This window comes from Macrobrachium rosenbergii, chromosome 30 (assembly GCF_040412425.1).
Source record: "Macrobrachium rosenbergii isolate ZJJX-2024 chromosome 30, ASM4041242v1, whole genome shotgun sequence".
Classification (NCBI taxonomy): domain Eukaryota; kingdom Metazoa; phylum Arthropoda; class Malacostraca; order Decapoda; family Palaemonidae; genus Macrobrachium; species Macrobrachium rosenbergii.
This window is the reverse complement of record NC_089770.1, coordinates 3618245-3636000: the sequence shown is the minus strand read 5'-3', so window position 1 is coordinate 3636000 and position 17756 is coordinate 3618245. Positions and strand designations below refer to the sequence as shown.

At 34.7% G+C, this 17756-nt stretch overlaps 1 protein-coding gene across 2 annotated transcripts in view; it reads right to left on the bottom strand.

Annotated features, from left to right (window-relative positions):
- LOC136854940 (transforming acidic coiled-coil-containing protein 3-like) overlaps positions 1 to 14950 on the bottom strand; it is a 245539-nt gene extending 230589 nt beyond the window's left edge. For both annotated transcript variants that reach the window (XM_067131497.1, XM_067131526.1), the window contains exon 1: positions 14907 to 14950. The gene's annotated coding sequence lies outside the window, so the exon portion shown is untranslated. The remainder of the gene's footprint in view (positions 1 to 14906) is intronic.
- Positions 14951 to 17756: the final 2806 nt, after the last annotated feature.

Genomic DNA, 17756 nt, shown 5'->3' with positions numbered 1-17756 from the left:
TGAGAAATGAGAAACAATTAGATATTAATGTACACAAATGAGTAATTATGTAAATAAAAATGAGAAAATACAAACAAAAACAGACTTAGGAGGACATTAGAAGAAATAAAGTAAATGTGGGAACTAAGAAATAATCAGATATTAACGTACAAAATGAGTAAATATGTAAAAACGAGAAAATACGTAGAAAATTCAAAGCAAGACAAACGCCGGAAAATGAAATGACAGAAGAGAAAGGATTTGAAGCAGCAACGTGAAGCCGAAGTCGCTCTGACTGCGTAACAGCTCCAGTCGTTGGCGACGAGGCTTAGTCGCTGAAGAAATGTCCCCTCGGTAAGTGAGGAGGAGACCTACTATTCGCCGACAGCGTACCCAGTCAGCGAAAATGATAGCCAGTCGCCAGAAACGATACCCACCGAGTCGTTGAAAAGGACACCCGGTCGCTGAGGGAAAAAATAGTTCCCAGTCGCCGAAAAAAGTCGCTGAAAAAAAAAAAAAAAAAAAAAAAAAAAAAAAAAAAAAAAAAAAAAAAAAGTTCCCAGTCGCCGAAGGGAAAAAAAAACAGTCGCTGAGGGGGCGAGAGTTCCCTGTCGCCAAAAAAATAACCAGTCGCTGAAAAAGGATACCCAGTCGCTGGGGGCGGGCGGGGGTTACCAGTCGCTGAAAAAAAACTACCCAGTCGCTGAGAAAAAAGGTAGCCCACTTGATCAGAAAAAAATACCCAGTCGCTGAAAAAAAAAACCCAGTCGCTGAGGGAAAAAAAAAAAACACCCAGTCGGTGAGAAAAGTGAGCCAGTGGCTGAAACGGAATTCGCCTTGGGTGTATTTCCGAAAGTCGCTGACTAGACCTTGGGTCGCTCTAGCACTCACGAATTTCCCAGTGTAAACAAACAGAGGCGATGGTGAAAGAGAGCTCAAATACGTACGGAGAAATTGACCATTATCTATTTTTAATATTTTTTTATATTTTATCTGTTTTTAATATTTTTTATATTTTATCTGTTTTTTATATTTTTTATATTTTATCTGTTTTTAATATTTTTATATTTTTTTTGTGGGAAATTTTACTTAATTTCTTTCGAGTGTTTGCTGCTCGTTGTTTGTAAAATCGTTATGTGATGTGTAAATAACACCATTAGGCATGTGTACTTACACAAACAAGGACACAGACATGTGATGAGTGAGAACAGGAATGTGCACTATACAGGAATAATTATACATATATATACATATATATATATATATATATATATATATATATATATATATATATATATATATTATACACATATATATAATTATATATATTCATCTATATATAATACTCACTATACATAAAACACTACAATGTATAGTATCATACATAGATTAATATATATATATATATATATATATATATATATATATATATATATATATATATATATATATGTACATAATACTCACTATACATAAAACACTACAATGTATAGTGATTATACATAGATTTACATATATAATATACATACGTATATGTACATTATATACATAGTAACTACCCGCAGCAACCTACGCTAAACGTATAAAAAAGGGGAAACCTCTAAATATTACATAATGTGACGCGAACGCACCGCTCTTCGCGGCGTAAAAATAATCACTGCCTCTATCTCCTTCCCCCTTCCATTTTCCTTTCCTTTTTTACATTTTCAGAAGTTGTGGGAGAGACGGAAGGGGAACAAGCACGTAGGAGGGATTATTAGACATGAGAGAGAGAGAGAGAGAGAGAGAGAGAGAGAGAGAGAGAGAGAGAGAGAGAGAGAGAGAGATAAGAAGTTTTGCGTTAGGGGTACATACAAGAAAATACCCTTGAATGCTTTACGGCTCTGGGAGAGAGAGAGAGAGAGAGAGAGAGAGAGAGAGAGAGAGAGATGGTTGAGAACATTTAGCAGGTGGGAAGAACATTTACAGGAGAGGAAGAGAGAGGGACTGAGAGAGAGAGAGAGAGAGAGAGAGAGAGAGAGAGAGAGAGGTTTCCTTAAGCTCCGCGGAGAGTTCTCAAATACAGATTGGTGTTATCTAGACGGTAATTACTTACTTACTGAACGTATCAACACAGACACGCAATATATGGTTCGAATCCTGTTCGGGCCAGATGCACTTATGAATTATGATTCCCCTTGTGCTGGTTCCTCTCCCAAGATGGAGGAATCTGATGTTAATTGATATTTGCAGTTATATATATAGAGAGATATATATATATATATATATATATATATATATATATATATATATATACATATATTCACATAAACATTATATATATATATACACATTATGTATATATATATATCTGTCCACAATAACAATACCTGGAAATAATAATTAATAATAATAATAATAATAATAATAATAATAATAATAATAATAATAATAATAATAATAACAATAACTAAAAGAAATCCTAAACAACAAAGAATAAACAATAACAAAAATCGCATAGAAAAAACACCACTACCAACAGCAAGTCTGAAAAACGAATGGCAACAAAAAAAAAAAAAAACTGAACCAACGGATAACAAGAAAAAAAAAAAGACCACTGTTCTTCAATGAGTCTTTTGTTCGAAGCCCAGAGCAGCTGAAGAAACAGCCTATTACAAAAAGTCAATACACAAAAAAGACTCTCGGCTGTTTCACTACAGTCCTCTGATTTTACTGTTGTTTTTCTCTCTCTCTCTTTTTTCAGTTTTACTTTCTTGTTTCTTTACAGATTACACCATTATGACAATGAACGCACTGTGCACAGAGAGAGAGAGAGAGAGAGAGAGAGAGAGAGAGAGAGAGAGAGAGAGAGAGAGAGAGAGAGAGAGAAGGGGAGGTTTAATGTCCTATGCTTTAAAAATACAGAAAATCATCAAGTGTGTACCAAATGACTTTTCCTCTGAGAGAGAGAGAGAGAGAGAGAGAGAGAGAGAGAGAGAGGTTTAGACGAGAAAATAGAGAGAGAGGTCTATTCCTCTTAAAAGAAAGGGGGAGGGTTTAATGTCCTACGCTTTAAAATACAGAAAATAATCAAGAGTGTACTACATGACTCTATTCCTCTTAGAAAGAGAGAGAGAGAGAGAGAGAGAGAGAGAGAGAGAGAGAGAGAGAGAGAGAGAGAGAGAGGAGGTACCCTGCTATCATTCCATCAGGAGATTTTTTCTTATTTATTTGTCTCCCCATAAACTAAGGGCAGGTTTTCCCCACTAAGCGTTTGCTCTTGAAATAAAACCCAGCATATTCTGTTAATTATCTATGACTCTTTCGGAACTGCTTTGGTCATCTTATTCTCTCAAGAGTATCACAAGTCTTCAAGGACGAAGCCCAGCAGAAAACTTGTTTACCTGGCCAATGTTTATAATCAGTGATTCCCAAAATGGGTGCCGTGGTGCCACAAACAGTGCCTAGGGGTGCCGCAAGTTTTTCATGAATTTTGTCTAGTCTAGATCATCTCAATGAAAATTAAAAAAAAAAAAAAAAAAGGTTTTCAGAAGTCTTCATATAATTATTATCAGTGTGTCTACTCTAATTATGTTTATCTGATTCTTCTGATATGCTCTTTGTTTGTACAGTATATTTCTGAAAGTACGGTGAGCTGACTGTGGTTTGAGTATGGATAATAATTTCATTCATTAAATACGAAGTTAATTCATGCGATATCGCGGGATGGTGAAGAAGGGTTGCCACGGCCATGATGACATTAGTTAGGGTGCCATCACTGAAAAAGATTGAGAACCACTGATTTATATGAATAAGGTCCTTGTTATCAGAGGATGCCAAGTTGCTCGCACACCTTGAGAAGTATTCTCGATGGAACCCTTGATTTGCTCTGTGCGTCAACAATAAACAAAAACCAAAGCATTAACTAGATGGGAGAGCTCTCTAATGAAAAAAGAGTTAATGACTTTAATCCTAATGACCAGTAATTAACGCGGCAGAGTGCCCAGTGAATTATTAACCATTCGATGCAGAGATTAAATTACTACCTTGCTACTCACAGCCATTAAGCTAAAACATTTTTTTTTTGGGGGGGAAGTTTAATAATCGCAGTTCATCTGAAAACGACGGCATTGCCTGATCTATGTCTGACGACCGGTTCCTGAGCTGATAAACAACAAGGCTTGTTTGGGGCCCTTTCATGTTCAATTGGGTAGTATTTTTTTTTTTATTTTTTACATCACAGCACCAGATTGAAAAGGGGAATCGAACAGTTTCCCCAAAGCTTTCTGTACAGATTTTTTTTTATCTTTAAATATATGTACTTATACTGTCCTAAAATGGAAGACTGCAAAAATTCAAAACTGAGAAAATTGGTAGATACTGCAGTTTTTCCCTTGTCTTACTACTGATTTTGCATATACTGCAAATGGGACCCCCTAAATAAAGCTCTGAAGAATCATTCTGAAGCTGCAGTAAGTTGTGTATTAGTGTTTCACGAGCCCAATAGGTGGCATATCTCAATTTAGAAAATTTTGCTGATACTGCAGTTTTCCATTTTAGGGCAGTGTACATAACTTTGGATTTGTTTCTTCATTTCAAGATTCATGCTACCATTGAGTATTTTTGAACAATGACAATGTTATGAAGAATAAGCATCAATAAGTGTTATACTCTAATTTCGATGAAATATCTTGTAATATACAATATTACAGTGTATAAATACTGTTCACACAAACAATATATACAGTGTGTATATGTATATATATATATATATATATATATATATATATATATATATATATATATATATATATATATATATACATATATATATATATATATATATACATAGCCTTATATATACATATATATATTATATAATGATTTTGTGTATATATTTTAGAATAACATACATGCACACATATATAAAACTATTTTTTTAAACGAACCATAAAAAGCACCTAAAAGCATTCTTTCACCTTGCTTGCAATTACTGTAAATACGACACAGAACAGTCCCTGTAACTGGTCAAGGAGCACAAAACACACACAAACACATACACACACATACACACACAAAAACACACGCACACAATGACGGTTCCTCACACCGACACAAGGCAATCTCAAATTAGCCTTGGAGAAGGTGAACCTTTGGCTAACCAGGATACCTACATTCCTTTGAGGAAGGTCTGAACATTGCCTATTTTACCGTTGACACTGTCTCTCTCTCTCTCTCTCTCTCTCTCTCTCTCTCTCTCTCTTTGCTCATTCATACATTTACTCTATTTCCTCACACTCGCATACTCAATCATTTTTTAGTCAGCACTACCCAGTTTTTCCTCTCTCTCTCTCTCTCTCTCTCTCTCTCTCAAATGCACACGGCCGCACATGTACAATGTCTCGCAAACTTTCTGAAACTCACATTTCTCACTCCATCTCTCCCACAATCGCTTTCTCTCTCTCTCTCTCTCTCTCTCTCTCTCTCTCTCTCTCAAGAAAATACTGCCTGTGCTCAATCAGATGACATTCTTCTCACGATTTAATCTTGGAGTTATCTTGCTCTGTCTCCGTAATCAGTTCGATAGGAATTATCTGGAACTGGCAACACACTTCATTTAAACCTCCGATTTGAATTATACATGTATACACACACACACACATATATATATACTTATAATACACATAATATTTCATTATTATTCAAGCTTCCAACGAATAACGTGTTCATTTTAAAGAAGTAACAGAAGGTAATACGAAATGCAGAAAGATGAGATCACTTATTAGAAAATAAAATAAATAAATTAACAAATTGATAAATAAATTGATAAAAACGTTAAGTAAATTACCAAAATACAAGGAGAATTGCATCTTCGCTTCAACATTTGCAAGTTCCAATTGCACAAGAGCCTCAGGGAATATATATATATATATATATATATATATATATATATATATATATATATATATATATATATATATATATATATACATATACATGTATTTATATACTATACTCGTATATAATATTCACACACAATATAGCTATGCAATACCTGTTTTGCCTAATGGAATGCTTGAGAACGCAATGCATGCTGTGTCATATAATACACGAGGTGTTAAGAAATGCAATGCAGGCTTCTGAACTGCAGTATCACGTTAGGAAATGCAATGTTGAGAAATAAACTACAGCTCCGTTCAGAAACTCACAAAAGCCGTGGCAAAAAACGGTCTTCTGAAAAACCCTAGTTCTATTTTCAAGTGAAATAAATTATTCAAGCAATGCAATGAAGGGGAACGAGGTGCAATGTTTTACTAGGGAGAGCAAATGTTGCAAATTGTACAGAAATGCAATGCTACGTTGAGAAAGGACGTAAATATTATGCTGGGAAATGCAGTATATTCATTATGGCGAGTGTAGCTAATTGAACACAACCTTCATTAGCAGAATAAAAAATAGTTTGTTTACTTATGACTGCGGGATAAATAAAACAAGTAGTGAGAGAGAGAGAGAGAGAGAGAGAGAGAGAGAGAGAGAGAGAGAGAGAGAGAGAGAGAGAGAGAGAGAGAGGTGGTTTAACTTGGACTCCGGAATAAACATAACATAATTTATGGGGCAACACACACACACACAGAGAGAGAGAGAGAGAGAGAGAGAGAGAGAGAGAGAGAGAGAGAGAGATAACCAATGAAAGAGAAATGCTTCATCATTTGTTATGACGGAAATGCCTTCGTTTTTGATAAGCTGACTCTCTCTCTCTCTCTCTCTCTCTCTCTCTCTCAGATGTTGAGTCATAAAACGAAGTTCAGAGCAAATGAGTCATCATACTCAGGTGAGACAGAACTCTCAGGTGTAAAACGAAAGCTTTATACACACACACACACACACACACACACACACATATATATATATATATATATATATATATATATATATATATATATATATATTATATATATATATATATATATATATATATATATATATATATATATATATATATATATTATATATAATGTTTCATATCTCTCTTCTCTCATAATACATATATATATATATATATATATATACATATATATACATATATATACACATATATATGTATATATACATACAGTACATAAATATATACCTATATCTCTATATAATTAGGTAAATATAATTCATATAAATATATATACACCTGTATATATCTGTATATAATTACGTACACATAATTCACATTAATATATATAATATACATTTATACATATATACTGTATATATAATAAAACTATATATAAAATAACATACAAAAATGAAGAACAATGAATATAAATAAACACAAATACACGAACATCTTCAACCTGTGAAACATACCAAAAAAATACACGTGGGTACAGACAGACTCAAAAGTCATCCGCACCAGACATAACCTTTTTTCTTACTCTCGACGTCGACGAATTTTAAATATAAAAAAAAGCGACGGGTTTCCAATAGACCGGACGCATTTGCTCACAAATTAAATTAATTAAGATTCTCTCTCTCTCTCTCTCTCCCTCTCTCTCTCTCTCTCTCTCTCTCTCTCCCTGTCATTTTAATGAAGGAAAATCTATTGTTAATATAATGAAAGAGTTACATATTAATCTCTCTCTCTCTCTCGTGTCACTTTAATAAAGAAACATCTATTGTTAAGATGATGAAAGTGTTACATATTAGTCTCTCTCTCTCTCTCTCTCTCTCTCTCTCTCTCTCTCTCTCTGTATATGAAATCCAATAGCATAAGATGTGGCAAGTGGAAGAGGTGCAATCACAAAAAGTATAAGAAATAAATATGTTAACAACAGAAAAATTGTCTTCTTCTTCTTAATAATAATAATAATAATAATAATAATAATAATAATAATAATAATAATAATAATAATAATAAACAGTATACATATGTTTTATATATACATACAGAGAGATAGATATATGTTTAAATATATGCATGCATTTATATGTACACATACATACATATATATAGAAATATATATATATATATATATATATATATATATATTATATATATATTTATTATTATTATTATTATTATTACAGAACAAGTAGAAAGGCCGTGAACTTGCTTAGCAAGGTCAAGCACAGTCGAAAGACCGTAGTGAAGAGTGAAAAGAAGGAGAATAATAATAATAATAATAATAATAATAATAATAATAATAATAATAATAATAATAATAATAATAATAATAATAATAATTTCATCTAACATTAATTGTACCTGAACTATCATTATTATTATTATTATTATTATTATTATTATTATTATTATTATTATTATTATTATTATTATTAACAAAACATTCCTGAATGAACAATGTGCTGAACAAAGATGTTATTCAACATACAATTCCAGAAACGAAGAACAAACATTCAATTCAAACTCTTAGCAGCAAGAATATTTATTCATATTTACTGAATGTTTATTTTTATTTACTGAACGGGGAAGACAAAAATGGTGTAAATGACACCTCGATGTGCTTGACCTGATTCAGAAAGTATGCGACACCTCTGTTAGCAGTCACCATAGGTCACTGTAGAGTATTCCGTAGGGGGGCGAGAATACCGCACTGTAAAGTATTCCGTAGGGAAACGAGAATACCGCACTGTAAAGTATTCCTTAGGGGAACAAATACTGCACTGTACAGTATTTCGTAAGGGAAAGTCAATACTGCACTGTAAAGTATTTCGTAAGGGAAAGACAATACTGCACTGTAAAGTATTCTATGGGGGAAGGAAAATACTGCACTGTAAAATATTCCGTAGGACGAACGGAAATACTGCACTGTACAGTATTCCTTAGGGAAACAACAATACTGCACTGTAAAGTATTCCATAGGGGGACGGAAATACTGCACTGTAAAGTATTCCGTTTGGAAATAAAATACTGCACTGTAAAGTATTCCATAGGGGGACGGAAATACTGCACTGTAAAATATTCCGTAGGGGAAAGAAAATACTGCACTGTAAAGTATTCCATAGGCAAATGAAAATACTGCACTGTAAAGTATTCCGTAGGGAAACAATACAGCACTGTAAAATATTCCATAGGCAAAAAAAAAAAAAAAAATACTGACATGATTGTTTCTAAACATGACAAATTATAAAAAAAATCCTTAACTCCCGCATCAATAAAGGTTACTAAAAGTAACAGCAACGATAAGACAATATCATCACATTACGTTACAGACACACACACACACATACACTAGTTACAATGGCGTTACAAAGCCGACGAGCACTTCTCTCTGAAGATTCTTGGGTGAAACTAAATATGGCTTCCATGGAACATTTGTATTTATACGTCCATAAGCAGCGTTCTTCTTCTTCTTCTTTGCTTTTTCTTTCAGTAAATGGTTTTGTCACGTAACGCATCAAGGAATTATTGACTCCGTTACTTAAAACAGGGATTGAGCGAGTTTTGGGCAAACGGGGAAATAATGGTTACTTTGTATTTAGTCCTGTTGTATGTAGCTTTATAGATCACACACACACAATAAATATATATATAATATAATATATATATAATATATATATATATATATATATATATATATATATATATATACTATATGTATACATATATATATATATATATATATATATATATATAGAGAGAGAGAGAGAGAGAGAGAGAGAGAGAGAGAGAGAGAGAGAGAGAGAGAGAGAGAGAGAGAAGTATTTGACATGTACAGATTATTCAATAACTCACGGATTCATGAATTTGCAGCACACATACCCCAAGGCACCTGAGAGAGAGAGAGAGAGAGAGAGAGAGAGAGAGAGAGAGAGAGAGAGAGAGAGCATGAAGGTCTTCCACGTGATTTACAAACTTGAAGACTTAATCCTTGAATCTGAAGCCAGAGTAAAGTCGAAAAGCATCGATACTCGCGCTTTTAGAGTCTTCAAAACTCTTCTGCAACGGCGAAAATAATGATTCAGATCACTGTGTCAGTGATTGTGTGTAGTGGAAGTTTTATGCACGAGATTCATCCTTGATTTAGAGGTCACTCCTAATTAGAGGGTGAGCCTAGTAGCAAGTAGCCCTGTCTTGTTTCTCTAGGTAACTAAGTATCGGGGGAAATAGCTTATTGCTGATTAAATATTTAGATATATACATATAGCTTTTTATCTACAAGACTACAAAATGTGGACCTGCAATCACCGCAGGAGTTAGAGAACGGCCGAGTTTGGCCTCAAAGTTGGAGTGAAACCTGCCATTCAGGCGGCAATTACTCCCCACCAAGGGATCCACAACCCTCCTCTAGGCGATCCTTTGCACTTCCAGAGGCGAAAAGTCAGCGTAGTGGCGCTAACTGACATTGCTAGGGCAGTCAGCAACTGAAATGATGACATATTGATGAGGTTTCTGTACGTGTTAATTGGGACTGATGATACGGTAAACGTTTCTCAGATTCAGCAGTTAAAAGCAAATAAGATATATATATATATATGTGTGTGTGTGTGTGTGTGTGTGTGTGTGTGTATACGTGCGACAGTCAAAGAACTACTAGAAAACGTAACACAAACGAACAGGTACCAAGCGCGTTCGTGTACGATAAACAAACGAGACGTGACCTTGGAACACTGCTGCTGTACGGTTTTAGACCTTCTTACAACAACGAGCAAAATATTGCACAAGAGCAACGAGCAACAAAGGCTCCTCAGCAACTCTCAATTGCAAGAGGTGAAAACAAATACCTTGTTTGCAAACCAGGTTGAGCATTAGCCAACACACAAAAGAATAACAGTAAAACGAATGGAATATTCAACACTAACAAAATCCCGTCTAACACCAGACCACCTGAATGTAACAACAACAGTAAACAAAAGGTGCAACAACAGCGTGCCAAAGCAAACCAACACCAAGAAACAAAAAAGCACTAAAAAGCGTCCTCGCAGTGTTCAAGAGAAGCCGTGAAAGGACTGAGACAGACAGACACTGCTGACGAATGGATGATGTCTCTACCACAGTGAGGTCAAAATGTTATGGGAAGTCAGGTTGCACAGAGGTCAGATAATACCAACTGCACCTCTTTTTCCGAGCTATCTTTGATCGAAGTCAAGTCGACATGAACTCAAATAACGCGGATTATTATTGATTCAGAAGGTGAAATCTATTCATATGGAACAAGCCCACCGAAGGGGCCACTGACTTGAAATTCAAGTTTCCACAGAATATTATGGTGTTCATCTGAAATAAGTTACACAAGGTAATGAAATACGTTAGAACTATTATTATTATTATTATTATTATTATTATTATTATTATTATTATTACATATTATTATTATTATTATTATTATTATTATTATTATTCAGAAGATGAACCCTATTCATATGAAACAAGCCCACCAAAGGGGCCACTGACTTGACATTTAAGAGGTTTCCTAAGAATATTATGGTGTTCATTAGCAATAAGTTACAGAAGATGGTAGGAATTACAGAAAGAGGAGAACTGTTATTGTTATTATTATTATTATTATTATTATTATTATTATTATTATTATTATTATTATTATTATTCAGAAGATGAACCCTATTCATATGAAACAAGCCCACCAAAGGGGCCACTGACTTGAAATTCAAGCTTCCAAAGAATATTATGGTGTTTTTTTGAAATAAGTTACAGAAGATAATAGGATTTACAGAAAAGAGAACTATTATTATTATTATTATTATTATTATTATTATTATTATTATTATTATTATTATTATTATTATTATTATTATTCAGAAGATGAACCCTATCCATACGGAACAAGCCCACCAAAGGGGCCACTGACTCGAAATTCAAGAATCTTCCAAATAAAATTATGGCGTTCATTCGAAAGAAGTAACGGAAGGTAATGGGAAACACAAAAAGAAATCACTATTAGAAAAAGAAGATAATTCCATGACCGTAGTGCCAAGCCTAATACCCCGGCGAGTATTTGACGAGTGGAACAATGCCCGTGCGATGCCACTTGCCTAATCCTATCAGAACTGAGGGAAAGCTGGAACACGCACTCGTTGCGTAGCTTATTTGTTCGTCCTGTTGGAAGGGGATTTTAAAATACGCAAATCATCTAATGGTATTGCATTCCGTAACGGAATTCCGCTTCGCTGTTTATCGGTACAGCTGTTAATGCGGTTCGCTGTTATGTTTGGCGTTAATTTGTAATGGTGTTAATTTACAACTGGTGTTGTAAATTGAAGCATTTAACAACTGGTGTTGTAAATTGAGGCGTTTAACAACTGTTGTTGTAAATTGAGGCATTTAACAACTGGTGTTGTAAATTGAAGCATTTAGCAACTGGTGTTGTAAATTGAGGCATTTAACAACTGATGTTGGAAATTGAGGCGTTTAACAACTGTTGTTGTAAATTGAGGCATTTAACAACTGGTGTTGGAAATTGAAGCATTTAACAACTGTTGTTGTAAATTGAAGCATTTGACAACTGGTGTTGTAAATTGAGGCATTTGACAACTGGTGTTGTAAATTGAGGCATTTGACAACCGGTGTTGTAAACTGAAAGAATTTAGTAACTGGTGTTGGAAATTGAGGCATTTAACAGCTGGTGTTGGCAACTGAAGTATTCAACAACCGGTGTTGTAAATTGAAGCATTAACAACACTGAATATCATTGCCACATTCTCACAGGCTTCGCCGGAGGTAACTGTTCTTAAATAACATTATTATTATTATTATTATTATTATTATTATTATTATTATTATTATTATTATTATTATTATTATTATTATATGACCACCATATTCTTAGGAAGCTTGCATTTAATAGCCTCGTGGGCTTGTTCCATAATAATAATAATAATAATAATAATAATAATAATAATAATAATAATAATAATAATATTATTATATTATTATTATTATTATTCAGAAGACGAACCCTATTCATATGGAACAGGCCTAATGGGGCTCACTGACTTGAAATTCAACCTTCCAAACAATATGGAGTCCACTTGCAAGAAATTAATAACTGAAAATTGAACGGCGTTACGATGATCAATGTTGCTATTTATTCTTTTATTTCTCTCTCTCTATTTTTCTTTCATCACACGGGAATTTATTTTTCTAAATACTCGCTCTGCAATTTAAAGGCCTTTTCTGCTAGTGCCACGTGAAAGGATTACAAAATGGTAAAAATCATTTCAGTATCAAAACAAGTCTGAATTTCGGGATTTTTCACAATGATTCTTTCATTATAAACGCCATTAATGTCCCATAATGACCATGAAACCTAATTTACGGAATAATGACTATCAAAATGATCCAATACTGACATGCGAGTTATATCTTCATTAATAAGAATATTATTAATATGAATATTGAAGCCCATTGATCTAAATTAGCGTCAGAGACGACATAAAACTAATCTGAATTAAATTAATGGTTCCATCGAGCACTACTGCCCATGGTGTGCAAGGTACATACATAATGTAAACTCCGCAACAAGTCATGTTGGGAACTCGTGATGAAGTCGAAAGTTATCAGATTAAGCTGGCCTTGGGCCGCGTACAGTCCTTACTTCGTGAAATACCTGAATATGTATCAATATTGTGATTTGATAACAAACAAGTAAAAAATGCGATGAAATTTCTTTGGCGCAATCGAGTTTTCTGTACAGCGTATAATGCTTTATGAAAATCTCAGCCGCGGCCCATGAAACTTTCAGCCACGGGCCGGTAGTGGCCTGTGTTGTTGGCACCTATACCGATGCCAGGCGCACGATCATGGCTAACTTTAACATTAAATATAATAAAAACTACTGAGGCTAGAGGGCTGGAATTTGGTATGTTTGATGAATGGAGGGTTGATGATCAACATATCAATTTGCAGCCCTCTAGCCTCAGTAGTTTTTAAGATATGAGGGCGGACAGAAAGACAAAGCCATCTCAACAGTTTTGTTTTACAGAAAACTAAAAGTACTCTTCAAGCTGAACGTTAGTTAAAACTAGTATCAAAAATTCAGAATGGATTGTCAGTAGTGAATCTCATTTCCGCATGGATAAAAATACTATAGGATTTCAACGTACAAAGTCTGGCTGTCAGTAACTCAGAACTGAATTCCAACTGAATCACGTCAGAACCTCTGGAAAAGGGGAACTACTTCAATATGGACGCTGCAATACATGAAAAGCCATGTATATCTGTAGATGAGCTTCACAATGCAGTCAGACACTGCAAAAGAAATTGTAATTTGGGGCTACAATGCATCAGACACCACTGGAAAAATGAAATTTAGTTCGGAGCTATACTACATCAGACACCACTGGGGTAATGAAATTTCCAAAGATGGCCACAGCAAACTGCAAAAGTCAGGTACATCTCTAATCGGAGAGTATTTTCACACTGCAGAGAAAAAACACTAGATAAAAGACGGGAAACCACAGCTGAACTGCATAAAATATCACTGGGAAAAATGCACTACCGAATGTGTCCAGTTACAAACAGTCAAAAATCAGGTATATCTTATCAGAGATGATCTACACACTGCAACCGCAACAACACTGCAGAAGGAACTGAGATTCACAAATGAACTGCATAAAACACCACTGGGGAAAATGCGCTACCTGAAGGTGGCCAGTACAAAACTGCCAAAAGTCAGGTATACCTAATCAGATATGTTCTTCACACTGCAACAACAAAAACACTAGAGAAGGAACTGAAATTCACAGCTGAACTGCATAAAACACCACTGGGAAAACTGCAATACCTGATAGTGGCCAGTTCCAAACAGCCAAAAATCAGGTGCAGATACCTTATCAGAGACGACCTTCCCACTGCAACCACAAGAACACCAGAGAAGGAACTGAAATTCACAGCTGCACTGCACAAAACACCACTGGGGAAACTGCAATACATGATGATGGCCAATTCCAAACAGCCAAAAATCAGGTACAGGTACCTTATCAGAGATGATCTTCACACTGCACCCACAAGAACAACACTGGAGAAGGTGCCTAAGCCCACTTGCAGTACATTTTATCAGGGAGACCCCTAAAAAAATAAAGATTACAATAAATCAACGGGTTCTCCTTTATCAAGCTTCGCGAGTTCAGAATGAAGGCAGATTACCAGCCGGCGCCTCAAGTGCTGTTATCTTAGGAGAGGAACAAAAATAAATACAAAAATAAATAAGAGTTTCATATTGACGACGGTCGAGGAGGGAACTGGTATGGTACATGAGAGAGAGAGAGAGAGAGAGAGAGAGAGAGAGAGAGAGAGAGAGAGAGAGAGAGAGAGAGAGAAGCGGCGATCAAAGAGGTTTAAATGGCAAAAATATAAGAATATATAAATGTATATTTGCATGGAGAGAGAGAGAGAGAGAGAGAGAGAGAGAGAGAGAGAGAGAGAGAGAGAGCAATGACAGTCACCATTATGGTGAACTAGATGACAGAATTACATTAAATCTGCATTGATCTCTTTACAGAGAGAGAGAGAGAGAGAGAGAGAGAGAGACAGACAGACAGACAGAATCAGGGACGTAGGATACATGAAATCCGCACGCCCTCTGCAGAGAGAGAGAGAGAGAGAGAGAGAGAGAGAGAGAGAGAGAGAGAGAGAGAGAGAGAGAGAGACAGGCTATTCAGACCAATCCCGCAAGCATTCAGTCTTCATTTCTCCGTTCTTTTCCTTCTCACTCTTACTCTTTCTCCCCCGCCCCAAAATACCACGACCAATGACAGACACGCTGTTAACAGAAAGAACAGTAAAGAACAGCAAAGAATAGCCGGCAGTCTCATCGATCCTTCGAGAGTCCTGTCATTCTCTCTCTCTCTCTCTCTCCCTTCCTTCCTTCGGCGCGTTACGTCACGGAGAAAACGAAAAGAGACGCAAAGAAAAAGGCGAAGGTGATCAGAAGTTGCAAGGCCTCGCGAAAGCCACAGAGAAGGCGAGACATTATTTCACAGTTCAGACGATTCTGTCATTTTGTGTCATAATGTTGAATTATTCTAAATGGTTTTCCCACTTATGAAGAGTCCCGTTTCCGAGTGGTTCACGCTCCGTTCATGTTTTCTAAGTTAGGGGACATGGATTGGGTGTGGGGCTAGCAACCTCATCCCTGAGGCTACGTGAGAGAAAGCCTAGAGGTTTATATATGCCTTTCTGGCGGTATCCTTTCTAAGGAGAAAAATGCGTATGGTGGAAAAAAAGAAAGAATAAAATATATATATATATATATATATATATATATATATATATATATATATATATATATATATATATATATATATATATATATATATATATATATATATATATATAATGTGTCTTCAAAGCGTGTACTTTGTCAATTAAAGAAATGGAATCTTATTGAAGCCTTTATATATATATATATATATATATATATATATATATATATATATATATATATATATATAATATATATATATATATATATATATAAATATATATATATATATATAAACAAAATTCCTCTCGATATTATTGTCAAGGCGAATTAGATATCAAACGACATTTGTAGCTTAATGTTAGTGAATATAAAAAAATGTAACGGTGATGCAATAAAAAAAAAATATATACATATGTATACATATATATATGCATACATACATATACATATACATACACACATGCATCCGCCCCTCCAAATCAGAGCTGCCCCAGAGAAAATACAAAACGATAGTCACAGCCGCGTTCAATCCTTCGGCCGCTGAATCAAAGATGAGACAGCGTCCAATTCGTGGGCTGTTTCAACACGCCTCGAAAGCAGAATTATCAGACCTCCCTGCGTTATTTTCCTTTTATTTTAAGAAAACGATATTAGGTAATTTTTAAATTTCAACGGAGCAAGTTCGGGGCGCGTTGCTAATCGTAATTGGTTGCGTGCGTGATATGAAGTATTCATGGTACATGTATACATGTATACAAATATAGTTATGTACATTTACGGACAGTTATGTATATTGTTCGTTATCTATATATACATATATGTATATTATGTATAATCATTGTATATATATTATTTATGTACGTTAGTTTAAAGGCGGAACAAATTTTTGTGAATGCGGCTGCTAGCCCCTTGCATTTCTCCACTCTAACTGCGACCCACCGCAGATATCTAACGACCAGGTTCATAATTCACTGCCTGGGCATTAATGGAAAGAACAAGATGACAATTTTCACACCCAAGATGCATTACAAATATAAAGGAAAATCATAAAATGAAAACCAATGGTACTGATACGTTCTATCTGAAGTTAACATCAAATAAAATGAGGACCAATGGCACTGATACGTTCTATCTGAAGTTTTATGAAGTTGATATCAAAGAATAGAAGGAACAGACACAATGCCCCCAAAACACGCTACAGAGCCCTTGGCATCAAGAGATAACAGAGAATTTCCATCGTTTATGCCCGCAAATGCCCGCACTGGGGGCTGTCGTCTACTCTGAACAAGGCTTGATTTTGACCAATAAAGTGTTTTCAAACCCTCAGATATAAAGCATATATATATATATATATATATATATATATATATATATATATATATATATATATATATATATATATGATAACATATTCAAACAAATATAATCATATACATTTTTTTACATATTCTTACATAAAATTCTTTTTAAACTCATTTATCTACTTTTAGTTTTTCTATTTCAATTTATTACGGCGTCAATAACCTACAGATGCTGTGACGCCAGTTCTAACAGACATAATCAATCAATCAATCAATCAATCAATCCGACATGCTCGCTCTCTTCGCAATTCTCGCGTTG